Genomic DNA, 13,403 nt, shown 5'->3' on the forward strand with positions numbered 1-13,403 from the left:
TGTGCACCACTACACTCAGCGAAGCATTTGTATTTTTTGTAGAGATGGAGTTTCGCCATGTTGTCCAGGCTGTTCTCAAACTCATGGGTTCAAGCGATCCACCCACTCTGGCCTCCCAAAGTTCTGGGATTACAGGCATGTGTTACCCCGCCTGGCCTGGAAGTAAGTGTAAAGATGAGATTTGGAGGGGACACGGCATGCTTGTAGTTATTTTTCCTTATAAATCATATTGTAATTATCTTCTCTGCTAAATTATCATAAGAACTCCATTTTTAATAAAGTCTGGCATTTGGAAAAATCCTAGAATATTCTTTGTAAATTAAAATATATGCTGTTAGGAAGATTATTTAATGTAATGTATCATGAATGCTAATAAAACGTAGAGACACTACAAGTAAGCCAAAGAAACTTTTATTTATTTACTTAAGTAGTCTATGAAAGTGTGCAATTTATTCAATGAATTGTGGCTAATGGGTGATGCTGTAGAGTCTCAAATTACCAACTCTAAGCTTCATTTCTTTCTGTTTCCACTATCTGCTGAATGGAAGGAATAGAAAAGAACATTGCAGTGGAGATGGGTAAAGCAAAATGTGGAAAAATAATCAAAACAGATGAGTAACTAAGAAAAAAAAAATTAGGAAAATAGATGCTTTCTAGTTACCGATGCTTCTGTTTTTACCAATTGCCACCAAAACCGATATAGAAATATCAATAGATGATTGCTTTTGTGTATTATAGAGGACTGGTTTCAAAATTACTTAACTGATTGATTGATGCCTAATTTGCCTGCTCATTAAGCATCACAAGGTGTACTGTACCAGGAACTAGGCACATAATTTTGAACATCTTTTAAATCTAATGGCATTTTCCTTTGTAATTTTGTGTATTGCAGCTGAAAGACTAATAAAAAAAAAATGGACCAAAATCTAGATTTGGTTTTGAAATATAGCATAATAATAAAATAAAGTCAGGTAAGGGTTAATGGTTTTGAAACAAGCAGCCACCTGCAAAAACTGCCCACACAAAGAAATGATAAATATTCCAGGAGATGGACAGGCTAACTACCCTGATTTAATCATTAGGCTTTGTATCCCATAAATATGTACAATTATCATGTACAACTAAAAATAAAAGGAATCACTGTGTCAACTAAAAATAATCATGTGTCAACTAAAAATAAAAGGAAAAAAAGTTGATTAATAAAAAAAAGGGAAAGAATACAAAGCAAAGAGGACTAAAACACTACTTTCAAACCCTCATTCAAGACAAGGAAGCAGAAATGACCATGTTTGAAAGCTGCTAAACTTGAACCTCTGTGACAGAAGATTTGATTCAATGAACCAGAGTTGTTAGGAATCAATTATCTATAAACTGAAGTAATAATATTCCTTGAGCAAATACTTGCCTTATATAAACCCTTCATAATGACAGCAAATCAAGAAAACTATACAATGACTGAGATTCATTTATTGTAGAAGCAAATACAGATAAGAGCTATAGCAAACCTTTCTGAAAGCTTTGTCTAACCCTTCAAAGCTGAATGTTTTCAGCTGAAAGGGCTCTTCAGTTTTCTTAGAATGTTTACTATTCATCAGAGTGTTTCTACAAAATTTGACCAAAGAGTTAGCTAAAAATTATACTAGTAATGACTACTGTACTGGAAAAATGTGAAATATAAACAGCTCCAAATTGTTTGCAATTGAATGAAAGGTAAGGTACATTGTTGTCTTTTGTTTGTTTTTCTTGCTTTTTTTTTGGCTAATCTTAATTCTTTTTTTCACAGTTGGCTAGGTGTTGAAATATTCTGAGGAAAGAGAAATGACAATGTAGACATTTAAAATCTTATATTAGCTTAATAGTACAGTTAATGTGTCATGATTATCATGTACATATAGTTTTACAAATGTGTCTATCCAGATTAAGGAGGTTCAATGTTAGTGCTAGTCTACTAAGAATACCTATTTTAAAATCATAAGCAAATTGAATTTTTGAACTACTTTTTCTAGATCTGTTGAATTGAGCATAATTTTCCTTTTTTTGTATTTAAAACAATACAACTTTTATTTTTGCTTAAAATGTGCAGCTTCTACCAATTGTCAAAATATAATCTCAGTTAAGAATACTCACCTCATTTTTTTAAATCTCAGACCTAAAATGTGTGAGAAGAAGATATAGTAAGCTATACATGATTTTCTTTTAATAGCACCTTGAAAAAGTACACTGCACCAGCAAGGGCATTAAGAGGGGGAGAAATGCCTTCAGACCCAATGGTTATAGGGTGTATGTATGTGAGAGCATAAGGAATCGTGGTGACAACATTGTCATGGGTTAATGTTAATGCTTTATGAGAAGAAACTTGGTTCAAATAATTTCCTTAGAGGACAGTTCAGGACCTTCAACAGCTTCCTGGTCTTTTTGCTTTGAGACCTTCATTTTCTTATTCTTAGCTTCTTCAGTCTGAAATTTAATCTTGTTTAGTTCAGGACCATGTTGGGGCTTATTCAGGTTTTTGTGCTGGTGAAAGACAAGGAAGAGGTTAGTTGATTGACTAGGGTTTAGGTGCTCACAGGAGCTGTGTGAAGCTCTCACAGGGCACACTGAATCAAAACTGAGCTGTGCCGTGACCACCCAACCAATATTTGCAGCCAAAAAGATGTGCTCACTCTCTGACCAACACTCACCTAGGTGGGACAGTTTCTCTTCAGCAGGTGACAGGGGGTCGTCAGACAGCAACTTGTCTGATAGAGGCTCATTTGCTTCAGAATGCTTCTCATCTTCTTCCATCAAAGAGGCGAGGTCTTGAGAAGAGGTGAGGAAGGGGTGCTGCTCGCTTGGCTGATGAGAAGTTAGTGGCTCAGTTAGACCAGTGGGAGGCTCAGAAGAAACCAAGGGCTCTGTCACAGGAGGAGACAGAGTGGGGAAAGAAGCCACTTCACCAGGCTGTGCAATTCTAGAGCATTCCGCCGCAGCTGCATTGGCATCACTGAGCCTTCCAGAAGGCATCGTGCAGTGAGCAGTGGGGAATGCTACTTTTTTCTGAAAACCTGTAGGGGACTGTTGCATCCTTCTTCAATAGAGCTGAATGGCTGACGCAGTCTTTGGGGACCAGCAGAAGCCTGGAGATGCAGTGGCCTTTTTCACTGGGTGATGAATGGATGGCATCAGAGAAAAGGTTTTAGTGTTGTGGCCTCGCAAATCTTTTAGGATAAAATAGGCTTCAACTTTACTTTTTATTTTAGGTTGCACGGTGTCTGTTTTAATTGAGAAAACTGGCAGCAGTGAAGCCTTACTGATGTTTATTGTTGCTGAGTTATTCTTCCACTTGATTTGGGGAATGATTTTTGGCTCCACTGCCCTTATCTTATGTGCGAGAACCTCCATCATCATCACAACCCTCTTCTTCCCTTCTTCCCTTCTTCCCAGAACTTGGGAACAGGCTGAGTGAAACATATTCTTTTTTTATTTTTATTTTTTGCATCAGGGTGCCAGGACCTCGATGGCCCCAGATTTGATTTTGGCTTCCATTCCCTCCCTTAAGCCAAACTCATCGGAAAGTTTATACAGAAGTAGCACATGGAGCTGTTTATCTTGAGGAATAACACCCAAAGAGCAGTTACCTTCTTGAATGAAAGTACAAACCACAGTGCTTCCATTATTCATGTTGTGAATGTCTCTGTGGGGCTGGGCAGAGAAGTCCAGGCAATCAATGATGCCAGAGAAGGAACAACTATCCTTGCTGCCAAGCTAACATTCTTGTGCAACATTTTCATGTTCCACCTGATTTTGGTAAGCTAATGGAGCATCTTGCTTATAAATTGGAGCTAATTGTGTAGCCAAACTCTGTAAGTTATCTTCAAGTTTTTTTCCATGGCCTCGTGTTCCACACAAATTTGTTCTAGTTTTATGCATTGTCTTTCTGGATTATGTCCTTTAGTAATTCTTTCATAGTAGGTATCTGAGAGAGCTTGAACCAATTCTAAATTTTCTGGAGCTTGGACCTCTCCCAAACTTACCCCCATTAAAGTACATGCTCCATGAACAGCCAAAGGAGAATGAAGCATGAAGCTCCACACATCTCTGGATCAATTCCTTGACATGTACAGGTACAATTTTAATGGAGGGTGCATCTTCAGTTGGTAGGATGAATATTGTATGACCTTAGATTCTTGGTGGGCTCTGTGTACAGCTAGTCAGCCACAGGGAAACGAATGCCATCTCACACCATGATGAGCATCACTATCACAGCAGTTGGACCGTGGTGGTCTATACACTGCTAGACCAGAGGGCCTTTTCTGTATCATTGCTTCTTCTTAAAACCCACTTAATGATTGGACACCTATTACAGATTTTCCCTTCATTACCAGTATACACTACTGTTTCTATCCTTATTATGTTTCCTTTTTGACCATACCTATTCATCATGATTTCCCTGACAGCAGCAACACCTGGTCCTTCCCCAGGTGTATATAATATGAGCCTTTGGCTTTTCATGTAACTCGATCAAGACAGTTGCAGGTGGGCAGTTCAGAATCTTTAGTTATAGACATCAGGTTTTTTGTAGAGATAGATAGTAAAGAAGTTCATGGCATAATCACTAAAATTTCTCTGTGCATGCTCTGCTGTGGAAAACTCTGATGTTTCAACACTGGATGAACATACTTCCTCTTCACTTTTGGTAGAAACCGTCGTAATTCCACCAGAACATGTAATATTTACATTCTTAAGAGTTGGTACTGACTTCGGTAAAGGTGTCTCATAAGAGATACAAGGTAACGTTATCAGTCTTGGATGCATGAGTTGCTCTTTAACAGCAACAGTGGGCTTCTTTTTCCATCAATCTCCTGATGAGGTGGATTTTGTCTTTTTCTGGGTTGTGTTTTTTTGCTTTGTTAATGATGAACTATGATTATTTTGTATACTTGAAGGTGGTTTCTGTTGTATCATGCCCTTCCCCTGACTGTATTTTTGCTGCACGTTATATGCAACAAGGCTTGTCAGTGTACTTTCAACTTTTTTGTCCTCTGGTTTTATATAATTTATAAATTTTATATTGAATTTAATTATTGAAGTAAGTTGTGTCAACTGTGTTGCAACATCTTCTTCAATTGGAGTATGGGCTACATCCTGACATGATAGGTCATCTAAACCAAATGTTTGCTGTTGTCCAGTAACTGGTTACGATACCCTGACTTATTATTTCTTGGTGACAACTGATGCAAATTCTTGCAACAACTGTCAACAGTAATTATACTTTGAGCAATACTTTTATTGGCATCACTCTTGGGGTGAATTTAATTCTGGTATAAAAAGAGATAACTGGATGTTCTCTGCTCTGATTCTTCATCATTCTCTGACTTTGATGGGGAGGAATTACCTGATAGGGCTTCTGAGAGCTGAGTCAAGACCTCTATGCCTACCACTTGCTCCAGTGTTAATCTCTTATCTTTCATAAAGGGTAAGAGACTTGGTTGAGATCCATCTTTTAGTTCTTTACTTGGTATAACCTCAAGAGTTTGTGATTTATCAACTTCATTGTGTGTACTACCAGGCCAGTTTATGTTGGAGTGTGAAGGATGTGGAATGGAATTGCAATTAAAGCCAGACTGCTGGAAGACTAAAACATTACTTCTCCCTTTGAGATGATAACAATTTGCATTAGTAGCAACGGAGCTCATGGCATCATTATGGTCTGTGGGTTCTTTCAGGAATTTATAAGATTGTTTTCAAATATCTTGACAAATTCTTCAATATCAGAGTTTTTAAATGACACACTTGTTTCAGTTGATAAATAGTGTACATGTTTAGTGCCATTTCTTACAGTCTGTACAGTTTTGGAGGTTTGTCTCTTGTCAACTTCAGAGTTTTTCGATTTTTCAGCTTCTGGGACATTAGCACTGAAATCTCCTTTGACATGATCAGTTAAAGGTAATTTCTTGTTGGACATCTCCACCTCAATGGCTATCACGCTGTCTTCAATTTTAATTATCATTTCAAGGGGATGTGGATTCAATTCCAATCCTTGTTCTTCCCCATCTACTGTAGTCCATGGATTCTGACTTGGGGACATTTACTGGTTTGTTGTCAAAATCTGCCTTTAAAACTTTGGGCTTCTTTTCCCTCTGGGGCCTCTTGATTTCCTTTACAACCTCCAAAGGCACAATGGCAGACAGTATCTTTTCCAGCTCTTAACATTTCCTCTTTTTACAGATCTGATGGCTGTTCTTTCTGTTCTTGCAATTAGTGCATTTACCAAAGTTGGACTTCTGCTGGTAGGATTCGCAGACCTCATATTGCTTTCATTTCCTTTTTTTTTTTTTTTTCAAAGTGGGTAATAAAGTGGTGTAAGAAGCAGAGATACTTACCAGTCGAACTGGCATAGTCACCACTGTGGTGTTGACAACATGAACCATGCTGGTTACGCTGACCTGGGAACTCCCTCTTTCTGAATCGCTGGGACCAGCCTGGGAGAGTTGGGCAATACCCAGTGAAGCATGGAAGAGTCTTTTCTCAGGGGCTATTATGAAACCCCGAGTGTTATCTGGCAGAAAGCTTATATGAACTTGCTTTTCATTTTCTACATTGCTTATAGCCATTGCTGGAGGTAATGATTTTTTTCTCTGGGATTGATGATGATTGAGGAGTGCGTCCTGAGTCCAGAGGTAAAATCTATATAGCACTCTGGACTGCAAGCCCATATGAGACAGTGCCGTAGGGCTCAGGCCATCTGGGAGGAGCATTACAGGTAGCAATTAGATTTGGAGGAACAGGAAGGAAGAGAGGCAAGTATGGGACAATGCTCCCACTCATACCAAGGGTTTCTTTTTGGTCTAAGATAGCACCAAAGAGCTCTTCTTGGACTGGAAAAGCACCAGGAATCTTTGGTGGATCTGGGGTCTTACCCAAGGCATTACCATGAAGTTCCCATTGATGTGGGATAGCACTGAAGATCTCTGTCCTAGGACAGAGGTGGTATTAGCAACTTCCTGTTGATTTGTAGTAGCTTTGAGGGCATCTTGATGATCTGGTTTAGCACCAAGGATTGCTTGTTCTTAGCCTGCCAAAAGGAATTTTATTAGACATGTAGAGGATATAGACCTACCAAAAGCCAACCAGTTTCTAAGGTTCAATTCAGAGATAACCTTATTAAAACTGGAGGTGGGATAGCAATCATATTCACTTTTCATGGGATCCATGTAAGAATCAGATAACTTAAGGGATTCTACTCATTAACCCAACTCTTCTATTTGAATTCTGAGGTTTCCTTGAGAGATAACTTTTGCACTTGTTCTTTGTGGCAAAGGAGCACACACAGTGCCCTGAGCAAACAGTCTTGGGGAACCGCTAGTATCATTCAATGTTTCTTCAGAGAATGGTCCTTTACCACAGGATGTCCTTTCCAACGGACCAGAAAGGATCTCAGCTGAAGGGCCACGGAGGGTAGGGATATTGATTTTGGATCTTCAACCCTTTCATACCAGGACTGAGTTTTCTCTTGGCTCTTATCTTTAATGAAAGAGGGATTTTGTACCCCAGATAGAGCCTCTGTATCAGGAAGGATGTGAGGGTCCTGCATTGGGACCGAATCATTTTCTGAGCTTTTTACTCCCAAGTCAGTGAGTATCTTATAATCACAATCATGTAGCTTTTCTACACCCTTAGAAGGTGGAACTTTCTTGAAATTGGCTATGCCCAGTGGGGGTTGGGAGAGTCACCTGCTAAGAAAGGTTCTTCTTAGAGTCATTGTGAGCCCACTGCAGGTTAAGAACCCTGGGTTCTGAAAAGAAACCTCAGTCCTATCCCAATTCACATATGCTGTTCCAGCTCTTGTCAGAAAGCTTCTGACTGGCATGGATGGTTTAGGTTCTGTTCTTTTTCTTAGCATCTCTTTCTTGAATTAACTGCTTTAATTTTCCAGGACTTAAAGCCTTGACTGATGCCACATTTTCATTGGCTGTCTTGGATGCCTTCAGTAGTTTTCTGTTTTTCTTTTTGTTTGCATCTTTCTTCCTGACTAACCCGGAAGCCTCGTGTGGCAGGATCCAGAAACAGCTACAGAGTAAAAAAACAAATAAATAAAAGGCACAGGAAATAGTCCTTTGTCCTTTAGAAAGTCTAACTTTTGAGGATAATCTGGATGCAGTGTTCTTGAGCTCATTCACACAAGGTTTTGGTGCTCACCAGTGCATTATGAGGGACACAGATGATCACCCAAAGAGAACACGCTAAGGGCATGGTTGTGGAGGGAGGTATCACAGAGTTTCCATGCCCTGTCTGGGCACACTACCTTCCCAGCAGCTCCAAGAGTTCAGCCACCCCAAAACTCATGAAATCTCCTAGCTCAAAAGTTTTTATAGAAAATAATCTCCAATGTGCCTATCCTGACCCTGCTCCCACTGCCATCCTCTGCCTTTCCCGGAAGCTGGGTCACTTTTTTGTAGTTTTGATATTGTTTAATATGTTGATATATTTTAAAATGCTAAAATAACCTTGTAATTGTGGGATCAATGAAAATTATTTGTGAAACCCATTCCTTTTTTATATAACACTAAATTTGTTGTGGTAATATTTTGATTAAATTTTTGTACCTATGTTCATGAGAAACATTGATCTTTGATTTTGATTTTGTATAATGTCCTGGTCAGATATTATGCTGCCCTTGCAAACTATGTTGTGAAATGTTTCCACTTTACTATTATTTAAAAGATTTTTGCTAAGATAGATCCGATTTCTTCCTTTAATATTTGATAGAATTTATCAATGAGTTTGGATATGAGCCTGAAGTTTTCTTTGCTGGAAATTTTAAATATGATTTATTTATGTAATGATTATAAAATTTTTCAATTCTCTGTTTCTTCCTAGTTCACCTTTGGCAATTATATACATAAAACATGTAGACTTTTTAACTTACTAGGATGATTTTAAAACTAATATCCTTATCATCTTTTTACTGATGCCACATTTTCGTCTATGAATGTTGCAAGGATGCTCTTTTTGTACTGATACTGCATTTTAGTGCCTTCTCTCTTCCTTATGTGCTTGACATTGTCCAGGGTTCATATACTGTGTTAATTTCTTCATACAATCAACTGTTGGCTTTGCTAATTTTTACTATTTGTTTTCTATTTCATATTTTTTCCACTTTTTAAAAAATAGTATTCTATATTTTGTACAACATTCTCTTTTCCTAAATTCTAAATTTCTATAGTGAATATGTAGATAATTAATCTGATGTCTCTTTTACTTTCTAAATTTGTCTTGAAAATTAGGTTTTCAATCTAAACCATGGTGAGATACTATCTCACACTAATCAGAACAGCTATTATTAAAAAGTCAAAAAATAGCAGATGCTGGCGAGATTGTGGAGAAAAAGGAACATTTTTGTGCTGTTGGTAGGAGTGTAAATTAGTTCAACCCTTGTGGAAAGCAGTGTGGTGATTCCTTAAGGAGCTAAAAACAGATCTACCATTCAACCCAGCAATCCCATTTCTGGGTATATACCCAAAATAATATAAATCATCCTATCAAAAGACGCACACATGTGTACACTTGCTGCAGCACTATCCACAATGGCAAAGACATGGAATCAACTCAAATGCCCATCAATGATGGATTAAATAAAGAAAATGTGGTGATTATATATCACAGAATATTATGCAGCCATAAAAAAGAATGAGATCATGTCCCTTGCAGGAATATGGATGGAGCTAGAAGCCATTAACCTTAGCAAACTAACGCAGGAACAGGAAACCAAATACTGCATGTTCTCACTTACAAGTGGGAGCTGAATGATGAGAACACATAGTCACATAGAGGGCAACAACAGACACTGGGACCTACCTGAAAGTGGGGAGTAGAAAGAGGGAGACGATTGGGAAAAATAACTGGTAAGTACTAGGCTTAATAATCAGATGACAACACAATCTGTACAATAAACCTCCGTGACACGAATTTACGTATAGAACAAACCTGCACATGTACCCTTGAACTTACAAGCTAAAATCAGAGAAAGTTATGCTTTCCTTCTAAGCACAGTTTAGCTGTATATTGTAAATTTAAATATTCAGTATTTTCATTATTATTTCAATTAGAAGTACATTTCTTAATTTCCAGACTTGGATAATTTCTAATTATCTTTCTATATTTAACTCAAATTTAATTTCACATAAAAGAAAATAATGTACCATTTAACTTTTTGGAAATTTGGTGAGATCTATTTTAAAATTCAACATTTGGTCAGTTGCTATAAATGTTCCATGAATATTTGGGGAAAAAGTGTATTCTAATGTCTTAGGTAAGTGCAATTTATATTATTTCTGCATTTGTGAATTTTCATAATGAGATTCTTTGCCTTTTTCCTGAAAAACACCATTCAGAAATTTATTTTATATTTGGCGGGATGGTTAGGTGTAGCTCTGGGGTAATAAATTTTTGCTAATTTTTGTTTGCTAAAAAATAACTTTACATCATTTTTGTGAAAGGTTATTTTCCTGTATATAGACTTTAAAACTGGCAGGGTTTTTGTTGTTGTTGTTGTTGTTGTTGTCTGTTTTTTTTAACTTCAGCATGTTGAAAATACTATTCATTTGCCTTCTGGAATTCAGTGTTTGTTTGGACATACCAGCTGCCTGTCTCATATGTTACCTTTTGAGAGGAATATGCCATTCCCATCCCACCCCCACCATCTTTGACTACTTTTAAGATGTCCTTTTGTATTTGGCTTGGTATTTTGCCTATGATGTGCCTAAGTGTGCTTTTACTTTGTAGTTTTGCTGAATGTTTGCCAAGATTCTGAAATTCAAACTTTGTGTATTTTTTCAATTTTGTTCAATTCTTAGCCCTTATTTTGTCAAATATATCTTAATATATTGTACTCCATTCTCTCTGTGTTCCTCTTTTGGGACTCTAATTACATTTTCTCACATTAGTCTCTATGTTTCTAACGTTTTTTTCCATGTTCTTGATCTTTTTGATCTTTGGGCGATATTTTCTCCTGAGCTATACTCTATTTCATTTTTTCTTTATACAGCTAGATCTAATCTGCTGTTAAACAAAGCCATTGAATTTTACTAGTTTTCAATTATGAAAAATTCTTTTTGTCTTTAAATTTTCTGGTTATCTCCTAAAATTATCAAACCTGCCTTTTCTTTCTTGAACATATTAAGTGTAATTAACAGTCTGCTTCCAGCAACTCTATTCTATAAATTCACTATCCTGTTTTTGATTATCAAAATTTGTCTTCAATGTACCTGGTTATTTTTCATTTCTTGTCAGACATCACATACATATGTATATATGATACGTATGTAATTTAAAACTTTGGATATTTAAACCTTCCTACCAAGAATATTTATAGTTATGTCATCTAGAAAACTGGGGTTTTGGACTTCAGCAATATCACTGACAATTTAGCAAGATTATTTAGAACTGAAATAATTTTTAGCTGGTTTTCAGATCTGTGAGAGTCATACTATTTCCTTCTTTTCTCTTATACTGTACTTTTAAATGTTTCAACCTAAATTCAAGGTATTGATAGTTAATCTCCCCCTTTCAAACCTTTAGTGGGGCATGAAATCCACTTTTATTCACCTAGATTGGAAGTTGGCAAACTACATTTCCTTCTACCTAGAGCAAAAGGCAAATCTGGCATGCTGCTGTTCCTATACAGTTCTATTAGTGCACAGTCACTAATGTATTCACTATATTAGATTAATATCAATAGTTTCGTAAATATGACTTTTATTAAGTAAGCTGTACGCTTAAATTTTCTAAGCCTGACTTTGTATGTTCTTTTTAAAGTGACTTTAGTAATGCTTTGCAGAATTAACTTGAGAATTAAATGAGATGACATACACAACATGCCTACCAGAATACGAATTTCCATTCTCTTTTATTTTGTTCAAAATAAGATGCAGGACAATGGGCTACTGCCCAGCTGCAAATTAAAATTACTGGGAGATAATGCTTCCTGCAGTAATTCTAAATGCCTAAAACAGACCCACAGCAATTAATTCCGAATCTTCCAGAGTTAAGCTAATGTATCTCCAAATGAATCCTCTGTTCATTCATTGTTAAAGACCACTGAAAAAGTAAAGTAAATTCAAGTTAGATCTGGACTCGGATTTTACCCAGCAGCGTTTGTGCGTGATCTTAATCCAATTTTAATTTATCACTCATTTTTCCAATTTAGAAAGCACATATAATACGCAAAATTGCTAGAAAATTAACAAGCAAAATGTCAGTTTTCAGACACATAATAGTTTCTCAATAAATTGAAGCTTTTTAAAAATTCCTTTCTTTCCTGACTTAAATTTAGATTTCCATTGCTCTATAATTCTATCTTGATCATCCTCTCGAGCTCCAGATTTCCCTCGAGTTTTGCAAGGCTTACCTATATCGTTGTTCTTCTCTTCAGTTAATAGTTCTGGAGGCTTCTCTTAATCAGCAAAGCTAAATTAGCCATTCGTATACAATGATTCTCCTTTTACTTAGTCTTTATTTATATTTGTCATCTCACTTAACCTTCTATGAAATCATCTTTGTTTGTGAATGTTCTTATTTCTATTTCTCACTATGCAATATGAGTCTTATCACATAGCTTTTGGTTTAAACCTAATGCCTAGAACAGATTATGGCTTAGAATGCATTCAATATATATGTAGGTTGAATGCATTAAATTCTGATTTAAAACTACAACTAAAGAGTATAAAAGGATAGAAAGAATGTGTAGTTTTCTAATTCTATATAAAATTCTTTAACAGCTCAATTACGTCTTCATGCCAATCTGAAAACTTGTCTTATGTTTTTTATAAAAAGGTCTTCTTCTTGAGATGAGAACCCATTTATTAGGCATTTTGATTCATTTAGGACCAAAAATAAATAAATCAATAAGCAACTTTGCCCTGTTGACTACAAAAAATGGCTGACAATAGCAAAGCAGTTAAGAAATATCTTGAAACTGTTAGAGCTATGTTTGTGCAGTGATAAATCTAGAAAAGCAATCAACCATAATAGATATGAGTTTATGCTTTGGAGTTAAAGACAATTCCAGCTGGGCCTCTGCAGCAGAGGCACTTTATGCCCAACTCACATCCCTGGGAACTTGCTGTCTGCTTTGGTTTGCATCCAGCTGGCAGGATCTGCATGTGTATACCTGATGGCTCTTTTTGCCCACCCTTCTTCTTGTATGAAAGGTAATACTCCCCACATGTGATTGGCCCAGGAATTAAAATTCACAAAAGATTGCCTCAACTATTGACTTGGTCATTGCTCTAAAATTAATTCAACATCCTTTTCTCCCCCTATGATAATTCCTAGGTGTGGCATTCACAATTCTCAGATTTTCCCCATGATATTAAATTTCAGTGGCCCACAAAGTTAGGCATCTTACGGTGAATGCTTTACTA

The 13,403-nt window shown here is 36.7% G+C and overlaps 2 pseudogenes; both read right to left on the reverse strand.

The window, feature by feature from the left end:
• Nucleotides 1-1,768: 1,768 nt before the first annotated feature.
• On the reverse strand, nucleotides 1,769-4,422 carry LOC135964398 (methylcytosine dioxygenase TET1 pseudogene; annotated as a pseudogene).
• A 449-nt stretch (nucleotides 4,423-4,871) lies between these two features.
• LOC102115449 (methylcytosine dioxygenase TET1 pseudogene) lies at nucleotides 4,872-13,142 on the reverse strand (annotated as a pseudogene).
• Between the last annotated feature and the right edge of the window lie 261 nt (nucleotides 13,143-13,403).

This window comes from Macaca fascicularis, chromosome 17 (genome assembly GCF_037993035.2).
Source record: "Macaca fascicularis isolate 582-1 chromosome 17, T2T-MFA8v1.1".
NCBI lineage: Eukaryota > Metazoa > Chordata > Mammalia > Primates > Cercopithecidae > Macaca > Macaca fascicularis.